Source organism: Schistocerca americana, chromosome 10 (assembly GCF_021461395.2).
Source record: "Schistocerca americana isolate TAMUIC-IGC-003095 chromosome 10, iqSchAmer2.1, whole genome shotgun sequence".
Classification (NCBI taxonomy): domain Eukaryota; kingdom Metazoa; phylum Arthropoda; class Insecta; order Orthoptera; family Acrididae; genus Schistocerca; species Schistocerca americana.
In genome coordinates this window covers 65,479,163-65,503,905 of record NC_060128.1, presented here as the reverse complement: position 1 = coordinate 65,503,905, position 24,743 = coordinate 65,479,163, and the positions used below count along the sequence as shown (strand labels likewise).

Here is a 24,743-nt window from a genome sequence, read left to right as displayed (position 1 = left end):
TGAGCTCTAACATGGAAATTAAGCGTTTCCGGACACATGTCCACATAACATCTTTTCTTTATTTGTGTGTGAGGAATGTTTCCTGAAAGTTTGGCCGTACCTTTTTGTAGCACCCTCTATGCAACACTTGCATAAAAATTTCTATGTCTCATGTGAGGATGACGGCAAAATTATAATGAATGATTAAGTGCGAATTTGGAGACGTAATTTAATTAATTAACAAAGAAAATAAATTTTCTAAATGTATGTGCGTCCAATGTGAATTTTTGTGAATAAAGTCCTGTAGATCGACTAAAGTACAGAGGTTGGATAAAAATATGGAGAAACTGCGAAAAATAAATGCTGGAACGTAAAAGCATATGCGAGCCAAGCCAGCAGGTTGCACATGACCACAAACGGCAACCTCTGCGATGCCCTCAATACGTTGCAAGTGTCAGACAGTCAGAACAGAGTCTCGTACAGCTGTGAGAGTATCATGTCGGAGCTAAGTGAAATCGAACGTACTCAAATTGTTTGTACTCGAATGGCGAGTGCTTCCGTAACCAAGGAAGAGGGAACATACGATATTGCAGTGTCTTTGTTATTCTGTTTACGATGCGAAGTTCCTTACATGCATGTCCAAAGGCACTTTGCATCATAATCAGAATAACAAAGTCACTTCAGTGTCATATAAATCCGGGCAAGCGACTTTCAAGTAAAACGTCTGCCCTGTACGGGAATATACGTAATGGACATACGAGTCCAGGTCGTAGACACACGGTTGATGACATATGGGAGTGGCCGTGAGGCGTGCACGGATAGCCAAATGGTAAGGCGGCCGCTCGCCATAAGCGGGGAATCCGAGTTCGAGTCCCGGTCAGGCTCAAATTGTCTTTGCCGTCATCCCATTCTACAGTTGATGGTAGTCGTTATTGACAATTGCCAATTGATTTAATATGTACAAGATTTATACCGCTTGCACGGGAAACGGAAAACATCAACCACAAAGTCGTAACGTGGACAGACGTTTGTGTTGGCTGACCATTAGTTACGATCACTCAAGATGATTGTGACGAAAAAAATAAACGACAGTTGCTAAACCCGTTGCAGAACCTAATGTCGCACTCACCAACCCTCTCACAATAAAAAGAAAAAAACACGAATGGAGCTCTATAAGCTAGGAACTGCAGGGCGGCAACTGGTTTCAACCCGACGTAGGGGTCATCTTCTGGGCGTTTACACTATTGGTCGACTGCTCGTAGTCTCACTCCTGTCTACATAACGGCAGGAGACCATATATAGTCGACCAATGGCGTAAACGCCCATAAGATGACCCCTACGTCGGGTTGAAACCGGTTGGCTGTATTATAACAATACAGGGCTATTACGAATGATTGAAGCGATTTCATAAATTCACTGTAGCTCCATTCATTGACATATGGTCACGACACACTACAGATACGTAGAAAAACTCAAAGTTTTGTTCGGCTGAAGCCGCACTTCAGGTTTCTGCCGCCAGAGCGCTCGAGAGCGCAGTGAGACAAAATGGCGACAGGAGCCGAGAAAGCGTATGTCGTGCTTGAAATGCACTCACATCAGTCAGTCATAACAGTGCAACGACACTTCAGGACGAAGTTCAACAAAGATCCACCAACTGCTAACTCCATTCGGCGATGGTATGCGCAGTTTAAAGCTTCTGGATGCCTCTGTAAGGGGAAATCAACGGGTCGGCCTGCAGTGAGCGAAGAAACGGTTGAACGCGTGCGGGCAAGTTTCACGCGTAGCCCGCGGAAGTCTACGAATAAAGCAAGCAGGGAGCTAAACGTACCACAGCCGACGGTTTGGAAAATCTTACGGAAAAGGCTAAAGCAGAAGCCTTACAGTTTACAATTGCTACAAGCCCTGAAACCCGATGACAAAGTCAAACGCTTTGAACTTTTGGCGCGGTTGCAGCAGCTCATGGAGGAGGATGCGTTCAGGGCGAAACTTGTTTTCAGTGATGAAGCAACATTTTTTCTTAATGGTGAAGTGAACAGACACAATGTGCGAATCTGGGCGGTAGAGAATCCTCACGCATTCGTGTAGCAAATTCGCAATTCACCAAAAGTTAACGTGTTTTGTGCAATCTCACGGTTTAAAGTTTACGGCCCCTTTTTCTTCTGCGAAAAAAACGTTACAGGACACGTGTATGTGGACATGCTGGAAAATTGGCTCATGCCACAACTGGAGACCGACAGCGCCGACTTCATCTTTCAACAGGATGGTGCTCCACCGCACTTCCATCATGATGTTCGGCATTTCTTAAACAGGAGATTGGAAAACCGATGGATCGGTCGTGCTGGAGATCATGATCAGCAATTCATGTCATGGGCTCCACGCTCTCCAGACTTAACCCCATGCGATTTCTTTCTGTGGGGTTATGTGAAAGATTCAGTGTTTAAACCTCCTCTACCAAGAACCGTGCCAGAACTGCGAGCTCGCATCAACGATGCTTTCGAACTCATTGATGGGGACATGCTGCGCCAAGTGTGGGAGGAACTTGATTATCGGCTTGATGTCTGCCGAATCACTAAAGGGGCACATATCGAACATTTGTGAATGCCTAAAAAAACTTTTTGAGTTTTTGTATGTGTGTGCAAAGCATTGTGAAAATATCTCAATAAAGTTATTGTAGAGCTGTGAAATCGCTTCAATCATTTGTAATAGCCCTGTAATAAATGCGATTAAGACTCTTCTTGAATTATTAATCAATCATACTAATAGCTGCTTCTCTCCACAACCATGTTGTCCAAAAAAAAACAAAAAAAAACCTGATGCAAATGCCGAAGCCATAAAACCTGGAGCAACGGCGGAAACTCATTTTCTGGGATGTGTCATGTTTCACAATGTTTTCAGCTTTTGGCCGAGTTTACGTACCAAGAGTGTAAGGTAGGTGTTCGTCGATGATTTGGGCAGCCATATCGGTATTCTATGGGTGCAATGCTTACTCTGCAGGGTCACATAACTGCTAAGGATTATGTGACCATTTTGGCTGGTCAGGTCTGTCCCACGGTACAGTTTTTGTTCCTTAATGGTGACGCTGTATTCGAAGACGAGAGGGCCCCTGCTCACACAGCACGTATCGTCGAGGACTGGTTTTGTGAGCCCGAGGATGAATTTTCACATCTCCCCTGGCCAGAGGAGACTTTGTGGTCTGTTTTCGATATAAGGGTATGTGATCGTTGTGCACCGCCTTCATTATTACCTGAACTTGCCACTATTTTGCAGGAAGAATTGTATAAGATTTGTAAGGTGCCAGGACATGGGCACCTACACGTTAGCTTACCAACATTAGTATTAATAATAAAGGGAGTGGCTAGGGCATCAGATCATGACTATTGAATTATGATAAGTATGAGGCACTCTCGAGCTGTATTCCCTGCATGTCTGCAGCACTGAGCCACGAAAAAGCGTTGGTGAAAAGTGTCGAAGTTAAGAATTGTAGAACATAAAGTCTCCAGATGGCCGTAGCTCGCCGGGCCGCCGTGGACGGCAGGTAGCGGCCACCGGAAACGCGGGACAGTACGCCGCTTTTAGGGATCCGGAGCCACCTGTGCTGGGCAACACGTGGCGAAGACGGGCGTTATGACCTACTCGATCATTGGGTAGATCTCAGTGGAGGGATTTCGGCGCTGACAGAGCGTCCGACATTGGTCGAAACTGAGTATTCTTCCGCCACGTTTTCGTACGCATGGGAGACGAGAGAATTGTGGAAGGACTTCGCCTTCAGCCATCGAGCGGTACGGACTTGCAGACGGCGTCTTGGGCATCGTCTTCGAAGGGAGATATACGGTTTGTATCGCAGCACTGCACCATCGCCTGTTCCGTGCAGAGTTATGCGGTTAGAGCTCTTTCTGTGCTCAGAAGCGAGATTTTCACCAACGTTTAACCACTTCCAACAACTTACCTAATATTCTTGATCTAGTAGTTATCCTTGCGAGATGCCGAGTATTTATCAACGTAGCTGCCGGTAATAGGGGCGCGTGATTTCAAATTGTTAATGTGCCATTCTCAGAAGTGTGTGGGTGGACAAAGAAATTCACTTTTTTTTTGTAAATTTTGTCAGTTGTGGGGAATATCAAATTAAAATGCCAGTATTACAATCGAATTATCGACCTCATTGTAGGTAGCATTTACCCTGCCCCAGTAAGCTTTACATGTATACTAGCCACTCTGCACAGCTTGCCCAGACGGGAAGGAAAGAAGGTTTGCAGTCTTCTATGTCAGCGACGGACAAATAAGCTTACACATTCCCTTGAAAACCATACAGCACCTGTATTTACCCATTCCGAGACGAAGTGGAAGCTGTTTTGATTGCCAACAGGCTTCCCATATTGTATTAGACACTGAAATTTGTTGGTTTTTTTTTCTGTGTTTCCGTATTTTTCTCCACCCCTTGTATTTATTTACAGCGACGGTTCGGCCACTACCATCAACACATCTCAACTTAGGGCGCGCAAAACAACGTTCGGCATCAGCTTCAGCAAAAGCTTTGCCTGTGCGCAGCGTCAACTCAGCGTCGTTATAAACAAAGAAATGCGTTACGCGATATTCTTTTTTAATTACGAACTAACACAACAACACAATTGCCTCTCGTATCCTACCTCCCACAATCTCCTACCTTCGCAATCTTCCGCCTGCAAATTTTTCATTGACGCAGCTCTCCTGACTCTCTCTTCGCATGTTGTTTTCGGACGTCCTTTCGATCTTCTATTAGCTGGAATCCATTGCATCATCATTGTAGGCCATCGACCCATACAGAGACGGCATGCATGCTCATACCATCTCTAACGTTTTGCTTCGATTGTATCGATTACAGTGGTGCCCAGACTAATTCTCTTACGTATGTCACCGCTTTTAATTTTATTCCTACCTCCAAAATCCTATGTTTATTGACACTAAGTTCCTCTAAATTTTTTTCGTTACTTCCCATGTTTCTGCTGCATAATTTCCACATTTTCTGTAGTAGTTTTAAATATCCTAATCTTCATTTCTGATGTAATATGTATGTTCCATAAAACTGCATTTCATTGTTTGCTTGACTGTCTGCCATGGCCAATAGCGGTTTCCAATTTCACACCATTGTTAATAATGAGCGCCAAATATTTATAAGAGTTCACAGGCATCACTACTCCAAAATGTAACTTCAAGTTTTGACTAACTCTTCCAGTCACTGAACATTACGTTGTCTCTAAAAAATTTAATGGTTAACTCCGCTTTTCCGACATTCTCCCCGCAATTCTCTAACAATTTATTTCATGTCAACCTCACCTTAAAATGACTTATTCGGCAGAAAAAATGAAGTGAATTGATTGTCATCATTTATAGACGCAAACCATACTACTAAAGGAAAGTTTCCTTAGTCATATCACCAGTTAAGGTACGCCTTATAATGGAGGTGCTGTCGGGCATCCTTTTCGTATCCCTTTGCTCAGTTGTGTATATGTAGATATTTTTGTATCTCACTCATTTTCTATAAGTTTTGCCATTATACAGGGTGTAAAGGAACCTGTTTGCAACTTATCACAGCGGTGTAAGGGAAGTGGAGAGGAACATCTGGATACATGACTTTTGTGGCCTATCAAGCCGAGAAACAACCACAAATGGAATAAGCTATAGCGCATGCGAGATTTTGCCTCAGATTGTCATTGAATGTTAAGGATCCCTTGCTCATGCACTTACAGAATGTAAAACTCATGTTAGTGTAAATTTCACTTCAAAATTATGTGAAATTTAACGACTAAATCGTTCTGTTTTTGTGCTCGGATTACAATGAAATTACTGTGCTTATAAGCGTAAGTTTAAATCGAATCTTAAACGTAATTTGTTTGCGCATAACGCGAACAAAACTCTGTTTCTCTCATTACCCGGAGGGGAAAGTCTTAATATGCAAATGATTAGCTTTTCAGAGCATTCACACAAGATCGGCGCCGCTGGCGACACCTACAACGTGCTGACATGAGGAAAGTTTCGGACCGATTTCTCATAACACACAAACAGCAGTTGACCGGCGTTGCCTGCTGAAACGTTGCTATGATGCCTCGTGTAAGGAGGAGAAATGCGTACCATCACGTTTCCGACTTTGATAAAGGTCGGATTGTAGCCTATCGCGATTGCGGTTTATCGTATCGCGACATTGCTGCTCGCGTTGCTCGAGATCCAATGACTGTTACCGGAATATGGAATCGGTGGGTTCAGGAGGGTAATAGGGAACGCCGTGCTGGATCCCAACGGCCTCGCATCACTAGCAGTCGAGATGACAGGGATCTTATCCGCATGGCTGTAACGGATCGTGCAGCCACGTCTCGATCCCTGAGTCAACAGATGGGGACGTTTGCAAGACAACAACAATCTGCACGAACAGTTCGACGACGTTTGCAGCAGCACGGACTATCAGCTCGGAGACCACGGCTGCGGTTACCCTTGACGCAGCATCACAGACAGGAGCGCCTGCGATGGTGTACTCAACGGCGAACCTGGGTGCACGAATGGCAGAACGTCATTTTTTCGAATGAATCTAGGTTCTGTTTACAGCATCATGATGGTCGCATCCGTGTTTGGGGACATCGCGGTGAACGCACATTAGAAGCGTGTATTCGTCATCGCCATACTGGCGTATCACCGGGCGCGATGGTGTGGGGTGCCATTGGTCACACGTCTCGGTCACCTGTTGTTCGCATTGATGGCATTTTGAAAAGTGGAAAGTTACATTTCAGATGTGTTACGACCCGTGGCTCTACCCGTCATTCGATCCCTGCGAAACCCTACATTTCAGGAGGATAATGCACGACCGCATGTTGGAGGTTCTGTACGGGCCTTTCTGGTTACAGACAACGTTCGACTGCTGCCCTGGCCAGCACATTCTCCAGATCTCTCACTAACTGAAAACGTCTGGTCAATGGTGGCCGAGCAATTGGTTCGTCACAATACGCCAGTCACTACTCTTGCTGAAGTGTTTGACTCAATGCCCAGGCGTATTAAGGCCGTTATTACGTTCTGGGTACTGAATTCTCAGGATCTATGCACCAAAATTATGTGAAAATGTAGTCACATGTCAGTTCTAGTATAATACAGGGTGATTCAAAAAGATTCAAAAAGAATACCACAACTTTAAAAATGTGTATTTAATGAAAGAAACATAATATAACCTTCTGTTATACATCATTACAAAGAGTATTTAAAAAGGTTTCTTTTTCACTCAAAAACAAGTTCAGAGATGTTCAATATGGCCCCCTCCAGACACTCGAGCAATATCAACCCGATACTCCAACTCGTTCCACACTCTTTGTAGCATATCAGGCGTAACAGTTTGGATAGCTGCTGTTATTTCTCGTTTCAAATCATCAATGGTGGCTGGGAGAGGTGGCCGAAACACCATATCCTTAACATACCCCCATAAGAAATAATCGCACGGGGTAAGATCAGGGCTTCTTGGAGGCCAGTGATGAAGTGCTCTGTCACGGGCTGCTCGGCCGTCCAGAACTTTTCCCTTTGCACAAACACCTATTCTCTGTAAACTGTTTATAGCAACGTTTAATACACCACCTGTCAGGAGGTTTAAGACCATACTTCGTTCGAAATGCACGCTGAACAACTGTCGTCGATTCACTTCTGCCGTACTCAATAACACAAAAAGCGTTGTGTTGAGCGGTCGCTATATTAGCATCAACTGACGCTGACGCCTAGTCAACAGCGCCTCAAGCGAACAAATGTACAACTAAACGAAACTTTATAGCTCCCTTAATTCGCCGACAGATAGTGCTTAGCTCTGCCTTTTGTCGTTGCAGAGTTTTAAATTCCTAAAGTTGTGGTATTCTTTTAGAATCACCCTGTATATTTGTCCAATTAATACCCGTTTATGATCTGCATTTCTTCTTGGTGTAGCGATTTCAATGGCCAGTAGTGTAAAATCCCGCGGGGCGCTCTTCCACTGTAGGTTGAAAGACCCTTGAAGGTCAGTCTGAAGCAGCTACCCAACCTGATAGACCGTAAGTGTCCTGCATCAAATACAGGGGTTGGACAAAAATTTGGAAACACGACAAACCCATATACTGACATGCGTAATACGATGTAGCTAACCCGTTGGTATTGAGAAAAGCTTGTGGTCGTCTCGGAATCGAAAAATACAGGTCCTCAATTTCAGGTAAAGATTTTCACAAGAAGCTTATACCACCCTTCCTGGTAAACAGGGGCAGTTTGAGGTAAGAGTGATGGAAATGGATAGACTGATAACCCTGGTTCCCAGGATAACCTCCCTTCTTCTCACTCTCTCTCTATCTATCTGCTTGTATCTCTCCATCAGTCTATCTCTCCTTGTGTTTAAAGGAGGTACTTCAAGAGGAACAATGTTGGAGTGCTCGCTGCATTGGGAAAAATTATACAGCGTCTTAGAGACCGTCTGACATTGGAGTCAAAGTCGAAAGTCAGTATTTCGGACACTGGTAGGATTAATCATGTTAACCACTGTGCCTAAATGTTTAATGGAAAACAGTGACGAAGCACGAGGGAAATATCGCTTTTTGTGTGTCGGGTAACTGTGGCACGAGCCGCTTCTCCAGTAGCGGTGCCCTCGCCTGCGGCGGCAGGAAGCCCTCCGCAGTGCAGATGTTGGCCGGCGGCCTGGGGCTCCCCCCTCGAGCGTCCGGAAACGAAAGGAAAGTACAGACCAGGCGGGGGAGCGGGGGAGCGGCGGAGGAGGCGAGCGCGAGGGTCAGATTATAAGGGCTGCCCCGGCCTGTCCTCTATAGGGCAGCCCAGCCACTCGTTTGCTGAAGGAAACCGCGGCCCTCCTAATATCCCTGAGAGGTCGGCCGGCGCGAACTCTGGCCACTAGAAATACATCAACGACCACGGAAAGTGTATATAAGTCAGTTTCTGCATTTTCTCTGCGCAATAGCTAATTCATCTTTGCGGAAGGTCGAATTTCCTTGTAAAGTTGAGTATACGCCGTTTGCGTAAAAGCATCTTAATTATGAAATCCATCAGCCATACAACCACATAATATACACAAAGTAAACTATCCTTCGGCCATGCTGCAGTCTTTCTCAAGCTCTAGATTTCATTGTGCCATCATGTATACTTCTACACGTCTACCGTTCTCATACGAGAAGCTGACGATAATTGCTTTAATGTGTCACTGACCTGTTAGCTTTGATACTGACACACACAGTGGTATCTTACAGAAACTAGCAGTACGGCAATAAACAGCCTATTAAATCACGCCGCTAACGCCAATCAAAGTAATTTATAGCAATACAACAATTTAAAAAAATTTAAAGAACATTAGTAAACAGGCTACTAAAGTAAATACCGAACTTTGTTAATCTACATCTACATCTACATGACTACTCTGCAATTCACATTTAAGTGCTTGGCAGAGGGTTCATCGAACCACAATCATACTATCTCTCTACCATTCCACTCCCGAACAGCGCGCGGGAAAAACGAACACCTAAACCTTTCTGTTCGAGCTCTGATTTCTCTTATTTTATTTTGATGGTCATTCCTACCTATGTAGGTTGGGCTCAACAAAATATTTTCGCATTCGGAAGAGAAAGTTGGTGATTGAATGGTTCAAATGGCTCTGAGCACTATGGGACTCAACATCTTAGGTCATAAGTCCCCTAGAACTTAGAACTACTTAAACCTAACTAACCTAAGAACATCACACACACCCATGCCCGAGGCAGGATTCGAACCTGCGACCGTAGCAGTCCCGCGGTTCCGGACTGCAGCGCCAGAACCGCTAGACCACCGCGGCCGGCTTGGTGATTGAAATTTCGCAAATAGATCTCGCCGCGACGAAAAACGTCTTTGCTTTAATGACTTCCATCCCAATTCGCGTATCATATCTGCCACACTCTCTCCCCTATTACGTGATAATACAAAACGAGCTGCCTTTTTTTGCACCCTTTCGATGTCCTCCGTCAATCCCACCTGGTAAGGATCCCATACCGCGCAGCAATATTCTAACAGAGGACGAACGAGTGTAGTGTAAGCTGTCTCTTTACTGGACTTGTTGCATCTTCTAAGTGTCCTGCCAATGAAACGCAACCTTTGGCTCGCCTTCCCCACAATATTATCTATGTGGTCTCTCCAACTGAGGTTGTTCGTAATTTTAACACCCAGGTACTTAGCTGAATTGACAGCCTTGAGAATTTTAGTATTTATCGAGTAATCGAATTCCAACGGATTTCTTTTCGAACTCATGTGGATCACCTCACACTTTTAATAAGGTACGGTGAGGTAGTGAAGCTACCAACACCGCCATTAAAAATATTAAACAGGTCTCAACAAACACACGACTAATGGCAATAAAAGTAATTTACAAACTTGGAGGAAATTAAAAAAAAATTAAACAAAAGTGTCCTGGAATATCTTTGGAACATAACAGATATGACGGACCTGTCTAAGGCGGCCACAAATCACGCACTCAGGGATGCTCAGGCTACACAGAATACTGACTGATTTAAATACACCCGTAAACACAATTGCCACTCTCAGGCTGGTCACTGCACCGACTTTTAGCCAGCGAAAACGTGTTATAAGATGGCTTAACTTACTGACAGAATTAGAGCTAACCTCGTGCAAGGAAACATTACACCACACAGTCCTGAATGAGCGACCACATGATCACCCAACAAGAAGCATAAATTTACTCATAACCAATGACAGAATAGCGAAACAATTAAATTGCCCAAACCTACACCTCCCATCGGACAGTAACGAGAGGAGGAGGAAAGATCACTGTCTTCAATTACACCAGTGCCGAGGATAGGAAACCCTGTCGCCGGTGGCCACAAGGCAGAAGAGACGCTGGTTACACAAAATTATTACTTAATGATTAAACCTCCCACGAACTTAACTTGCAGTTATGCTCGAACAGGCAGTACACGACCTCCGATGGGCAGGATCCACACATCCGACCGCGCACGCGTCGCCAGCGTACCCGACACGCCATGGTCACGCGACAACACGCTCTGTCACCGGAGTTCACGTCTTCTCTGCAACGTTGACGGGTAGTGACCACTCCTTCATGTTAGGTGTCTCCTATTAAACTCCAGTGTTGAAACGGAGGACTTAAAGAAGCTTGTTGACGTCCCACCAAGGCGGAATGGACAGCAACTACTCGTGAGGCGATTCTGTATACATCCAACACGCGGAGAGCTCTTCCGTCAACTCCCTCGTTACACACAACCGACATACATCACGTGGCGACTCGGTACAACCGACCACGCCTGCTGGAGAGCCACACTGCCCTCCCGTGTCCACCACACTCTCTGCGAGCAACGCCCCTACTTCCGCGCCACCACACGAGGTTACAACCGGTCAAAGATCTCACTTCCTCCATAGCAGTTTCCCGGAAGCAAAAACGCCGATATCGATAGCAGAGGGAAAGACAACCAAGCAGCCACTTAATGACAGACAACATATCAGACAAACATGTAAGTGGAAGAAAAGGAGAATCAATGCAATCTAAACACAAGGGGTAGCACGAGTCGACACACGGCTCAGCTACTTTGGTAAGTGTGTGTGTATAAACAATTATAATATAACTACCCTTTTCCCTGCAGCTTCACTTCCATACGCCTTCGACACATATATCAAACACATCTTCTCCTCCTCCCCTACACTGTGTCCACTTCTTTCTCCCTCTGCCCATCTCTACCTCGCTCATCTCTCTGTCTATCTCCTTCTCCCCCCTTCCTCCATCTTTTCATCTCCTCCTCCTCTCTCTTTTTCCATTTCCTCCACATCCTTTCTCTGACGCTATCTTCCCCCCTCCTTCTCACCACATCCTGTTCCCCATTCCTCTTCTCATCTCCACATCATGTACACCTTCCGCCTGTCTCATTCATCTCCCCCTCCTCCCTTTTTTCTATTCATCCCCTACTCTGTCCATCTCAACTTTCCCCTAACCACAGGCATCAACATGTGCCAAAAAATGGCTCTGAGCACTATGGGACTTAACTTCTAAGGTCATCAGTCCCATAGAACTTAGAACTAATTAAACCTAACTAACTTAAGGACATCACACACATCCATGCCCGAGGCAGGATTCGAACCTGCGACCATAGCAGTCGCACGCTTCCAGACTGTAGCGCCTAGAACCGCTCAGCCACCCTGGCCGGCTCAACATGTGCAGCACCTGCAATACAGTTCAATAAAGGAGGCCAATACAGCTGCCACAACACACCTTCTGTGTAGGACAGGCTACCCATTAGTGGCTTCAAAATCATTTATTTTCCCACGCCATACAGACTGCCATGCAAAACAGGTCGATAAAGCAGACCGATATTACTGCAACACAATGCACCTGTCATGCAGGCGACTCTACATGTTCAGGCATGGGAACCCATGTCTTGTTCCTGACACTGTGGCTGCCCTGCAAAGTAAGTTGATGTAGCAGGCCGATACTGTTCCCCCATAATATGTCTGATGTGCAGGGCAGCCTACATGTCAGGGGCAGGGAAAACAGGTATTTTTCCATCTCCATTCATATTGGAGACAGATGGTTATAAAACCCAAAGTACTGATACTTGTGAAACCTAGTCTTTCTCTGCCAAGTTTGCTTGCTATCGATTCAGGGATTTTGAAGGACATCCCAGACATAAATGCATACATACAATTTATGTACACATGTTCAACACCCCTTACCAATCGAGGTGGCGCAGTGGTTACCACACTGGACTCGCATTTGGGAGGACGACATCCGGCCAACCAGATTTAGGTTTTCCATTATTCCCCTAAATCGCTTCAGGTAAATGCCAGGATGGTTCCTTTGAAAGGTCATGGCCACCTTCCCTACCCATCCTTCTCTAATCCAGCAAGACCAATAACCTTGTTGTTTAGTCCCATCCCTCAAATTCACCAACAAATGAACCAAAAACCCTTCTTGGGACGTGAATTACTTGCACTTTTTACCAACGGATAGGTATTGGCATTGTACGATAAACTAGTGCTAGAAGTGAAAGTATGTTCTTTTCGATAATCTCTACAGAACCTTACATCTGTCTACTCTGGTCCACTTGCTTTTACACTGTGGAGAAGTTTTAGTAGATTTTGTCCTTATTCAAGCGGTTAGTCAAAGAAGGAACCACGTGACAATCTTCCACAGTGAAACAATTTCAGAAGACCAAATTTCTGTTTCAGTGCCAATACAGTAAGTGAGCAGCTAGAAAGATGATTTACATCAGCTTACCGGCTTTACACAGGACGAAAACTTTTCAGAATATTTAGTCCATTCGGCAAAATTCAATTTCAAATTCACTAAATTCTTGCATTGCTTCCCTCACGCTCATTTTGGCTTGTTTGTGTGCCTGTACCTCTTTCCACTATTAGGCTTTGACTTCAATGAAATCGGAGTTGAGTCACTCTCAGCTTTCACAGCAACTTTGTACCATGGGTATTTATGCATGATGAGTTTTTCCATTCCTCGTGATCTTGGTCGGTACTTGGGGAGAGCCAGACAAAGTGGTCAGGCTAAGGAAGTCCAATTATGCTGAGTAGTAACAGAAGGAAATTCGTAGAAATTATTAATTATAATCTGCGACTAATGAAGTAAAATATCGCACCGTTTAATTACCTCAGGATCAAATTAAGTACTTTAAACCATTCTATTTTCAAAAAGTGGCAAAATGACGACTCTGCCCTACATGAGTAGGCAAATTGGACACTTAGTTTTAAACTCAAAACTAAGGGATAAAAAACTATTTCAACAAATAACTAACTATATTTTATTGCAAAAAATAAATCTGTTTTCACACATTAAAGTTCAACAATTAGGCAGCAGTAGCCGACCGAGATAGACGCAGCAACAGGGAAGTAACCGCTTTTGTGGCGAGTTCCTAACCAGGAGCGAATTTTATTATATCATTTCTGTGCTTTACTAGTTTAGTTTCTTGAGTTTTTGTGTGTAAATTTAATATCTAATAGCCACAGTTCTCACGTTTTCGTCTGCGTCAGAAAGTAAACCGATTTTGTGACATATCACAAGTTCCTAATCAGGGATAAATTATTTAGTTTCACCTGAGTGCTTCGGTAGTTAGGTTTTTGAATATCTGCGCATTATTAGTCCACGCGTTTTCGTCAGGCTCTACAGTACAGTTGCGCAGCACGTGCCGATAATCCGTTTATCTGCATAATTTAGTTTTTCATGGTCTTTAGTACGGACAGGGACTGCGATTGTTGTGTGCGGATGCGAGCCCAGTTGGTGACACTTCGCTCTCAATTCAGGCTGTGATGGCTTCGGTTACACAGCTTGAGGCTGCAGTGGATGTGCACCACTGTTGTGGGCCGGCCGTGGGGATCCAACGGACGTCCAGAACGTCCAAGTCCTCCGATCGGTCCTCACCGGTGGCCAACCCAGTTACTGCTTGCACTGAGGCTGATCCCTCATCTGTGGTCGAGTGGGAGGTCACCCCAGGGTGAAGCAGGTGGCGAAGGCCTCCCCGGTTTGTCTGACAAACAGGTTCCAGGTGCTGTCTGTGGCTGACACTGTCGCTGAGCCAGACGCTGTCGCCTGTCCTGTTTCAGAGGAAACCACTCAGCCTGCAAGATCCGGGCAATCGCGGAGGGTGGGAGTATTGGTAGTTGGGAGCTCCAACGTTAGGCGCGTTATGGGGCCCCTTAGGGACTTGGCTGACAAGAAGGGTACGAAAACCAATGTGCACTCCGTGTGCATACCGGGTGGAGTCATTCCAGATGTGGAAAGGGTCCTCCCGGATGCCGTGAAGAGCACAGGGTGCAGCCAACTGCAGGTGGTTGCTCACGTCGGTACCAATGATGTGTGTCACTTTGGATCAGAAGAGATTTGTTTTCGAGCGGCTAACAGAAGTGGTAAAGGCTGCCAGTCCTGCTTACAAGATGAAAGCAGGACTGACCTTTGGCAGCATAGTCGACAGGGCCGATTGCGGACCTCTGGTACAGAGCCGAGTGGAGGGTCTGAATCAGAGGCTCAGACGATTCTGCGACCGTGTAGGCTGCTGATTCCTCGACTTGCGCCAAAGGGTGGTTGGGTTTCGGGTTCCGCTGAATAGGTCAGGTGTCCACTATACGCAGGAGGCGGCTACACGGTATGCAGGGGCTGTGTGGCGTGGACTGGGCGGTTTTTTAGGTTAGATGGTCTCGGGAAAACACACGAAGGGCTACAGTCACAAAGGCTGCAGGCTGAACACAGGAAGAACGTAGATACAGGAACCATTGATATGACAGTTGTAAATTGTCGTAGCTGTGTTGGGAAAGTACCAGAGCTCCAAGCTCTAATAGAAAGCACTGACGCTCAAATCGTTATAGGCACTGAAAGCTGGCTAAAGCCAGATACAGGCTCAGCCGAAATTTTTGCCAAGAATCTAACCGTGTTCCGAAAGGATAGGCTAAACACGGTTGGAGGTGGCGTGTTTTTTGCTTTCACAAGTAGTTTCTCTTGTCTTCCTGTGAGTTAGTATGGGCACATGTCATTGTTGGCAACGGGAATAAAATAATAATTCGACCCTTTTACCGACCTCCCGATTCAGATGATACAGTTGCTGAAAGGTTCAAAGAAAACTTGAGTTTGATTTCTAACACGTACCCGACTCATACAATAATAGTTGGTGGTGACTTTAACTTACTCTCGATATGTTGGCGAAAATACATGTTTAATTCCGGAGGTACGCATAAAATATCATCCGAAATTGTGCTAAACGCATTCTCTGAAAATTATTTCGAGCAGTTAGTTCATGAGTCCACGCGAATAGAAGGGTTGGGAAGACACACTTGACCTTACCAACAAATCCTGAGTTAATAACGAGCATCAAAACCGATTCAGGGATTAGTGAAGACAGTGTTGTCGTAGCGAGATTGAATATTGTAATCCCCAACTCCTCGAAAAATAAGTGAAAAATATACCTATTCAAAAAAGCAGATAAAAATTCACTTGTCTCCTTCCTGAGAGACAATCTCCACTCATTCCAAATTAATAATGCAAGTGTAGACCAGATGTGGCTTAAATTCAAAGAAATCGTATCGGCAGTAATTGAGAGATTTATACCAAATAAATTAACAAACGACGGAGCTGATCCTCCTTGGTCACAAAACGGGTTAGAATACTGTTGCAGAAACAACGAAACAAACATGCCAAATTTAAACAGACGCAAATTCCCCAAGATTGGCGACCTTTTACAGAAGCTCGAAAATTAGGGCGGACTTCAATGCGAGATGCCTGTAACAGTTTCCACAACGAAACTTTGTCTCGAAACCCGGCATAAAGTCCAAAGAGATTCTGGTCGTATGTGAAGTATGTTAGCGGCAAGAAACCATCAATCCCTTCTCTGCGCTATAGCAATGGAGGTACTATCGAAGACAGTGCTGCCAAAGCAGAGTTACTAAACACAGCCTTCCGAAATGCCTTCACAAAAGAAGACGAAGTAAATATTCCAGAATTCGAATCGAGAACAGCTGCCAACATGTGTAACGTAGAAGTAAATATCCTCGGAGTAGTGAAGCAACTCAAATCACTTAATAAAAGCAAGTCTTCTGGTCCAGACTGTATACCGATTAGGTTCCTTTCGGAGTATGCTGATGCATTAGCTCCGTACTTAACAATTATATACAACACTTCACTCAACGAAAGATCCGTACCCAAAGACACTGAAAGTTGCACAGATCACACCAATGTTCAGGAAAGGTAGTAGGAGTAATCTACTAAATTACAGGCCCATATCGTTAACGTCGATATGCAGCAGGATTTTGGAACATATATTGTGTTCGAACATTATGGATTACTTCGAAGAAAACGGTGTGTTGATACACAGTCAACATGGGTTTAGAAAACATCGTCCCTGCCCTGTTCAAAACACCTGCACTGTCTTCGTTCAGTCGGACAGCGTGCTGGTTGGATGTGATGAAATGTTTCACAGCGACAGTGATTGCCGCTGTTAAATTGTTGAAAGTATTTTCCCCAGCCTTGCTCCACATCACACGTCTTGCCCATCCCATGAATCGTGTAGCTGAGATGATACGTCTCGAATTTCCACATGTAAATAAGCTAGCTTCAACCATCAAAAAGGTTTTTATTAAAGCACCTACAAGAATCCAGTAACTTCGAGAGGGACTTCCCAACACACCACTTTCACCAGAAACTATACTTACTCGCTGTGGATCGTGGCTAGAGGCCGTGGAATTTTACAGCGAGCATTTGAAAGACATTAAGGACATCGTTCTTAAATTGCGGTAGGACGCAGTGAGCATTACTTCAGTTTAAGATCTTCTGAAGGACCCAACAATTTCCAACGACATTGCATGCATAAAATCTCATTATGCATTTTTGATCCCTATTATTAAATCTCTAGAGTGTATAGGCAATCCAGTCTACACGCAACAGCGATTGACAAAAGAAGTGACACAAAAACTCAATCTGGTCCCAGCTTCTATTGGTACGAAAGTTAGTGAGAAAGTAAAGGCAGTGCTTAAAAAAAAAAAGAGACTGACAACGCTCTGCACAGTGTCTGACATCTTATCAGGTTAAATCAACAGAACATGAGTGTGTCATCTAAATACGCTCCGGTGACATCTGTTGACGTGGAACGCTCATTTTCGGCATATAAGATGCTATTAACAGGAAGAAATGCAGTCTCTCAACGGAATATCTGGAGAAAGTGTTAGTCATTCACTGTGACTGTTGTTATGGACATGGACATTAAAATAACGTGGATTTTTGTCAATCTGTTTATCTTTCTAGATTATAAAATGTCATATTTTGGTCACCCATTTCCTGATTTTTATAACCTATTTTTCTAAGTCATAGAACCTATCTTACGTACCTAATTTAAGATTTTTACAACCTCAAAGGCATTTATCACACACTGTATGTGTGTACTATTTTGAACACTATTAAAATAAAGGAGAATGTACATACGTATGTAATATGCATGTCCTACAATTTACTTTCGATCAAATGTTGATTTTGATTTTTTTCCTCCGTCGTTCTCGATTATTTGAACTTCTGCTATTTCGAAATATCGGTAATTTGGATATTTTCTCTGGTCCCGTGAGTTTTAAATTATCGACAGTCGGCTGTAATACGGTGAAGCACGGAACACAATTTACACGATTCGCAGACAGTGGCGCGCGCCATTCCCGTTCCTTAAGTTGTCGCCACACGGACCGCGCATCCGAACGTGGAGCGTTGAGAGCGTGGAGAGTTTCTGACGTCATAACGCGGAAGAGCACGTTGGGGAGTCTTTCCGAACGGAATGTACGGAGCAGTATCTGGCATGTCAGATATTCTGAACGTGCGTTCGACTGTTGACCAGTGAGATCGTATAACGCCAGCTACGTCACACGCACGCCACCTCCCGTCGGTGCAGAGCTGTGAGGCGCCATATTGGATTCCAGTTGAAGCCCGTATGTATCTGAGCGCAAGAAAGCTGGGGAGTTCTCGACAACCGACCTTAATTGTACGAGTCGTTGTAAGAAAATGGCGAGAAACGTCATATTTGCGGTAAAAGAGTTACTTTAACTAGCGTATTATGAAAGTATGCGATTCGAAAGCAAGACATCGCGGACACATTAAAAGCGCATTTTTCTTGGTACACTAGCAATAGAGTTACGACTGAAGCTTTCAGGAAATAGTAAGAAGCTAGCTGTGATTATGGAAGATTCGTGCTAACTTTATCGCCATGGATAGTGTCTGGGATTCGTTTTGAAATGTGTGCTGTGGTGATGCTTCTCCAAGTACATTCACAATTTTTTCTATCTTCGTTGAAAGAAAATCGCCGCAAACAACCGGGACGCCAGTTTCGTGCAATATCAGTCTTCCAATTTTGCCTATGCGCGTAGCGTCCTCGTGGTATAAGGGAGTAAACAACTTGAGTCGAACGAGCGAGTGACTTTTCCGTATTGGGCTTGGTGACTCGGATTTATGTAGTCGTTGTACGTCTCCAGACACCATACGACATCGCTTTACTTGTGGAGGCCACATGGCAAATTGGTCTTGCATTAGGACGCAACTGGCCTTCCTTGCTCGATCTTCTGAGACTGCATACACTAAGGACATCATATTGCGCCCAGATGCTTCCTTCTTTCCACGGTCGAAAACCCATACCGTAATGTGGTTGCTGAGACACTTCGTTCATTATGTTGTAGAAGGCGAGGAGGAAGATTACATGAACTTCATGCAGCACATGATCATTGCCTATTGGACATGCTTACGTATGCCTCGATATCGAGACCTCTGCGCCAACATGTTGAATCTTGTTTTCCGTCGACAAGGTCTTGGTTAAATTCATTTTTCCGATGATAGGTGTTTTCTCCCCCCATGAACCATGGACCTTGCCGTTGGTGGGGAGGCTTGCGTGCCTCAGCGATACAGATGGCCGTACCGTAGATGCAACCACAACGGAGGGGTATCTGTTGAGAGGCCAGACAAACGTGTGGTTCCTGCAGAGGGGCAGCAGCCTTTTCAGTAGTTGCAGGGGCAACAGTCTGGATAATTGACTGATCTCGCCTTGTAACATTAACCAAAACGGCCTTGCTCTGCTGGTACTGCGAACGGCTGAAAGCAAGGGGAAACTACAGCCGTAATTTTTCCCGAGGACATGCAGCTTTACTGTATGATTAAATGATGATGGCGTCCTCTTGGATAAAATATTCCGGAGGTAAAATAGTCCCCCATTCGGATCTCCGGGCGGGGACTACTGAAGAGGACGTCGTTATCAGGAGAAAGAAAATTGGCGTTCTACGGATCGGAGCGTGGAATGTCAGATCCCTTAATTGGGCAGGTAGGTTAGAAAATTTAAAAAGGGAAATGGATAGGTTAAAGTTAGATATAGTGGGAATTAGTGAAGTTCGGTGGCAGGAGGAACAAGACTTTTGGTCAGGTGAATACAGGGTTATAAATACAAAATCAAATAGGGGTAATGCAGGAGTAGGTTTAATAATGAATAAAAAAATAGGAGTGCGGGTTAGCTACTACAAACAGCATAGTGAACGCATTATTGTGGCCAAGATAGACACAAAGCCCATGCCTACTACAGTAGTACAAGTTTATATGCCAACTAGCTCTGCAGATGATGAAGAAATTGATGAAATGTATGACGAGATAAAAGAAATTATTCAGGTAGTGAAGGGAGACGAAAATTTAATAGTCATGGGTGACTGGAAATCGTCAGTAGGAAAAGGGAGAGAAGGAAACATAGTAGGTGAATATGGATTGGGGGGAAGAAATGAAAGAGGAAGCCGCCTTGTAGAATTTTGCACAGAGAATAACTTAATCATAGCTAACACTTGGTTCAAGAATCATGAAAGAAGGTTGTATACCTGGAAGATTCCTGGAGATACTAAAAGGTATCAGATAGATTACATAATGGTAAGACAGAGATTTAGGAACCAGGTTTTAAATTGTAAGACATTTCCAGGGGCAGATGTGGATTCTGACCACAATCTATTGGTTATGAACTGCAGACTGAAACTGAAGAAACTGCAAAAAGGCGGGAATTTAAGGAGATGGGACCTGGATAAACTGAAAGAACCAGAGGTTGTACAGAGTTTCAGGGAGAGCATAAGGGAACAATTGACAGGAATGGGGGAAAGAAATACAGTAGAAGAAGAATGGGTAGCTTTGAGGGATGAAGTAGTGAAGGCAGCAGAGGATCAAATAGGTAAAAAGACGAGGGCTAGTAGAAATCCTTGGGTAACAGAAGAAATATTGGATTTAATTGACGAAAGGAGAAAATATAAAAATGCAGTAAATGAAGCAGGCAAAAAGGAATACAAACGTCTCAAAAATGAGATCGACAGGAAGTGCAAAATGGCTAAGCAGGGATGGCTAGAGGACAAATGTAAGGATGTAGAGGCTGATCTCACTAGGGGTAAGATAGATACTGCCTACAGGAAAATTAAAGAGACCTTTGGAGAGAAGAGAACCACTTGTATGAATATCAAGAGCTCAGATGGCAAACCAGTTCTAAGCAAAGAAGGGAAGGCAGAAAGGTGGAAGGAGTATATAGAGGGTTTATGCAAGGGCGATGTACTTGAGGACAATATTATGGAAATGGAAGAGGATGTAGATGAAGAAGAAATGGGAGATAACATACTGCGTGAAGCGTTTGACAGAGCGCTGAAAGACCTGAGTCGAAACAAGGCCCCGGGAGTAGACAACATTCCATTAGAACTACTGATGGCCTTGGGAGAGCCAGTCATGACAAAACTCTACCATCTGGTGAGCAAGATGTATGAGACAGGCGAAATACCCCCAGACCTTCAAGAAGAATATAATAATTCCAATCCCAAAGAAAGCAGGTGTTGACAGATGTGAAAATTACCGAACTATCAGTTTAATAAGTCACAGCTGCAAAGTACTAACGCGAATTCTTTACAGACGAATGGAAAAACTGGTAGAAGCGGACCTCGGGGAAGATCAGTTTGGATTCCGTAGAAATGTTGGAACACGTGAGGCAATACTAACCTCACGACTTATCTTAGAAGAAAGATTAAGAAAAGGCAAACCTACGTTTCTAGCATTTGTAGACTTAGAGAAAGCTTTTGACAACATTAACTGGAATACTCTCTTTCAAATTCTGAAGGTGGCAGGGGTAAAATACAGGGAGCGAAAGGCTATTTATAATTTGTACAGAAACCAGATGGCAGTTATAAGAGTCGAGGGGCATGAAAGGGAAGCAGTGGTTGGGAAAGGAGTGAGACAGGGTTGTAGCCTCTCCCCGATGTTATTCAATCTGTATATTGAGCAAGCAGTAAAGGAAACAAAAGAAAAATTCGGAGTAGGTATTAAAATTCATGGAGAAGAAGTAAAAACTTTGAGGTACGCCGATGACATTGTAATTCTGTCAGAGACAGCAAAGGACTTGGAAGAGCAGTTGAACGGAATAGACAGTGTCTTGAAAGGAGGATGTAAGATGAACATCAACAAAATCAAAACGAGGATAATGGAATGTAGTCAAATTAAATCGGGTGATGCTGAGGGTATTAGATTAGGAAATGATACACTTAAAGTAGTAAGGGAGTTTTGCTATTTAGGGAGTAAAATAACTGATGATGGCCGAAGTAGAGAGGATATAAAATGTAGACTGGCAATGGCAAGGAAATCGTTTCTGAAGAAGAGAAATTTGTTAACATCGAGTATAGATTTAAGTGTCAGGAAGTAGTTTCTGAAAGTATTTGTATGTAGTGTAGCCATGTATGGAAGTGAAACATGGACGATAACCAGTTTGGACAAGAAGAGAATAGAAGCTTTCGAAATGTGGTGCTACAGAAGAATGCTGAAGGTAAGGTGGGTAGATCACGTAACTAATGAGGAGGTATTGAATAGGATTGGGGAGAAGAGAAGTTTGTGGCACAACTTGACTAGAAGAAGGGATCGGTTGGTAGGACATGTTTTGAGGCATCAAGGGATCACAAATTTAGCATTGGAGGGCAGCGTGGAGGGTAAAAGTCGTAGAGGGAGACCAAGAGATCAATACACTTAGCAGATTCAGAAGGATGTAGGTTGCAGTAGGTACTGGGAGATGAAGAAGCTTGCACAGGATAGAGTAGCATGGAGAGCTGCATCAAACCAGTCTGAGGACTGAAGACCATAACAACAACAACAGGTGTTTTCTTTGTTATGGATGTTCCCATTTGATTTGCTTCGGCTTGTTCTCTTCTAGTTTGCCTACTCGTTTTGTTTTTGTGTTTTGACTCATTATAGCTCCAGTTCTATTGTAAAACGTGTATAGATCAAGTATATATACACAGGAGCATATACAGTCCTTGCAATCAGATTGTAATTTTTCTTAGTTTGCTATTTAGCGTAATATTGATCTCGTTGTCCTGCTTTTAGAGTCTATACAAAACTATATAAATAAACTAATAAAATATAAAAAGCTATTCAAAAATTGTTTATACATATCAGAGAGCTTGGTGGTGGTTTATCGGCTACCTTTTCGGTTTTTATTCCTTTCTCCTTTTTTTATTCTTTTGTTACCGTAATTAATTTATTCTCCAATTTCCAGCTTATATTACATGATGATTTGACTATGGTCAACTGAAGTTTGATGATAGTACCAAGTGACTCTGATAAAAATATATTTAAAAAATTGATAGTGTCTAGGATTCGTGTTGAAATGTGAGCTGTAGTGGTGGTTCGCTCCCCCTACTTCCACTTTTTTTTCTAACCTTGCGTTATTAATAGCTCTCGATACTTTCTTACTAGTTCAATACAAGCATGCCGTATAGTATTCGGAATTATGTAAATATAAGTGCGCTCCTTTTGAGGAGTGTGTTTGTTCGATTGGCTTAGTCTACAAGACAGTTTGCAGAACTAGCAGTGAGGTAGTTTGACCTATTTTTCTTTTAAAACTTGAAATTTAGCGTGTTGTAGAGATTCTTGGAAATTTGTGGTAAGTTCCTATTGGACCAAGCTGCTGAGGTCATCGGTCCCTAAGCTTGCGCACTACTTATTCTAACTTAAAGTAACTTACGTTAAGGACAAAACACACACCGTTACCAGAAGGAGGACTCGAACTTCCGACGGGGGGGGACCCGCGCGAACCGTAAAAAGGCGGCCTAGACTGCACGGCCACCCCAGGCGGAATTCTCCTACTAACTACGGATAGTGATAAAGTAAAAATGACCTCAGAGTTTTACTAAAAGGTGAGAATGATGAAGTAATTTTTATCTTATGTGGAGAACTATTGCAAATTCGTATCGCATGATTTGTAATGGAACTTTTGTAAGCCGATGTCCTTATCGACTGGACGTGGTGCTCCCCTTTTTGCCTTATTGTATTTTCACAGATATTGAAGTTTTTACCTATGGATACCACAGACAAGGGAGGAAAGTAAGTTTTAATAGAGCTAGCGTAGGATTCTTACGCCCGTCCATTTCGTGAAGTGAGAGTGTGATTCACGGTCCGGATACGACCGACTACTGGCGCCGGGGTGCGCTGCGCTTACAGCACGTTGCGGCCCACGCACCTTACGCACGAGGCGCACCGTTTCTGGGCGTTCAGCACCACCGTCAACTCGGCACGCTCAGCGATCACGTTCGGCAGCAGGGTCCGTGTGCCGACGGTTCTAGCTCCCATTCATGGCTGGGCCGTCAGGAAGTGCACCCGGATTCAAAATATAACGTGCCAAATTTTAAGAAAACTTGAGCCTACACTAGGCAGGAGAAAGACTAGCAACTGAACTGAACACCCGAACAGCCCATGAAGGCCCAATGGTACCGACAGGTCGTCGTGACGTCCTCAGCCCACCAGCGTCATTGGATGCGGATATGAAGGGGCATGTGGTCAGCACACCACTCTCCCGGCCGTACGTCAGTTTACGAGACCGGAGCCGCTACTTCTCAATCAAGAAGCTCCTCAGTTTGCCTCACAAGGGCTGAGTGCACCCCGCTTGCCAACAGCGCTCGGCAGACCGGATGGTCACCCATCTGAGTGCTAGCCCAGCCCGACAGCGCTTAACTTCGGTGATCTGACGGGAGCCGGTGTTACCACAGTGGCAAGACCGTTGGTGCATAGAGACTAGGGGACAAGGAAAAAGAACAAAAGCGAAGTCACTGACTGATTGTTTCTTGAGCTTCGCGTTTGCTGAAGACGGCATGTTGTTTATTAATCCCGTCTGCTGTGTCAAAACCGAGTGATATTTTAGGGCGAATAAAAACGAGGAAATTTGACGTCCATGGAAAAAAAGTCTATGAACGAAAAAGGCCACTGGAACACGATCAAAACGTCGTTTGTTTATGTG

The 24,743-nt window shown here is 44.2% G+C and overlaps 1 pseudogene; it reads right to left on the bottom strand.

The window, feature by feature from the left end:
* Positions 1 to 24,393: 24,393 nt before the first annotated feature.
* Positions 24,394 to 24,511, bottom strand: LOC124552885 (annotated as a pseudogene).
* Positions 24,512 to 24,743: the final 232 nt, after the last annotated feature.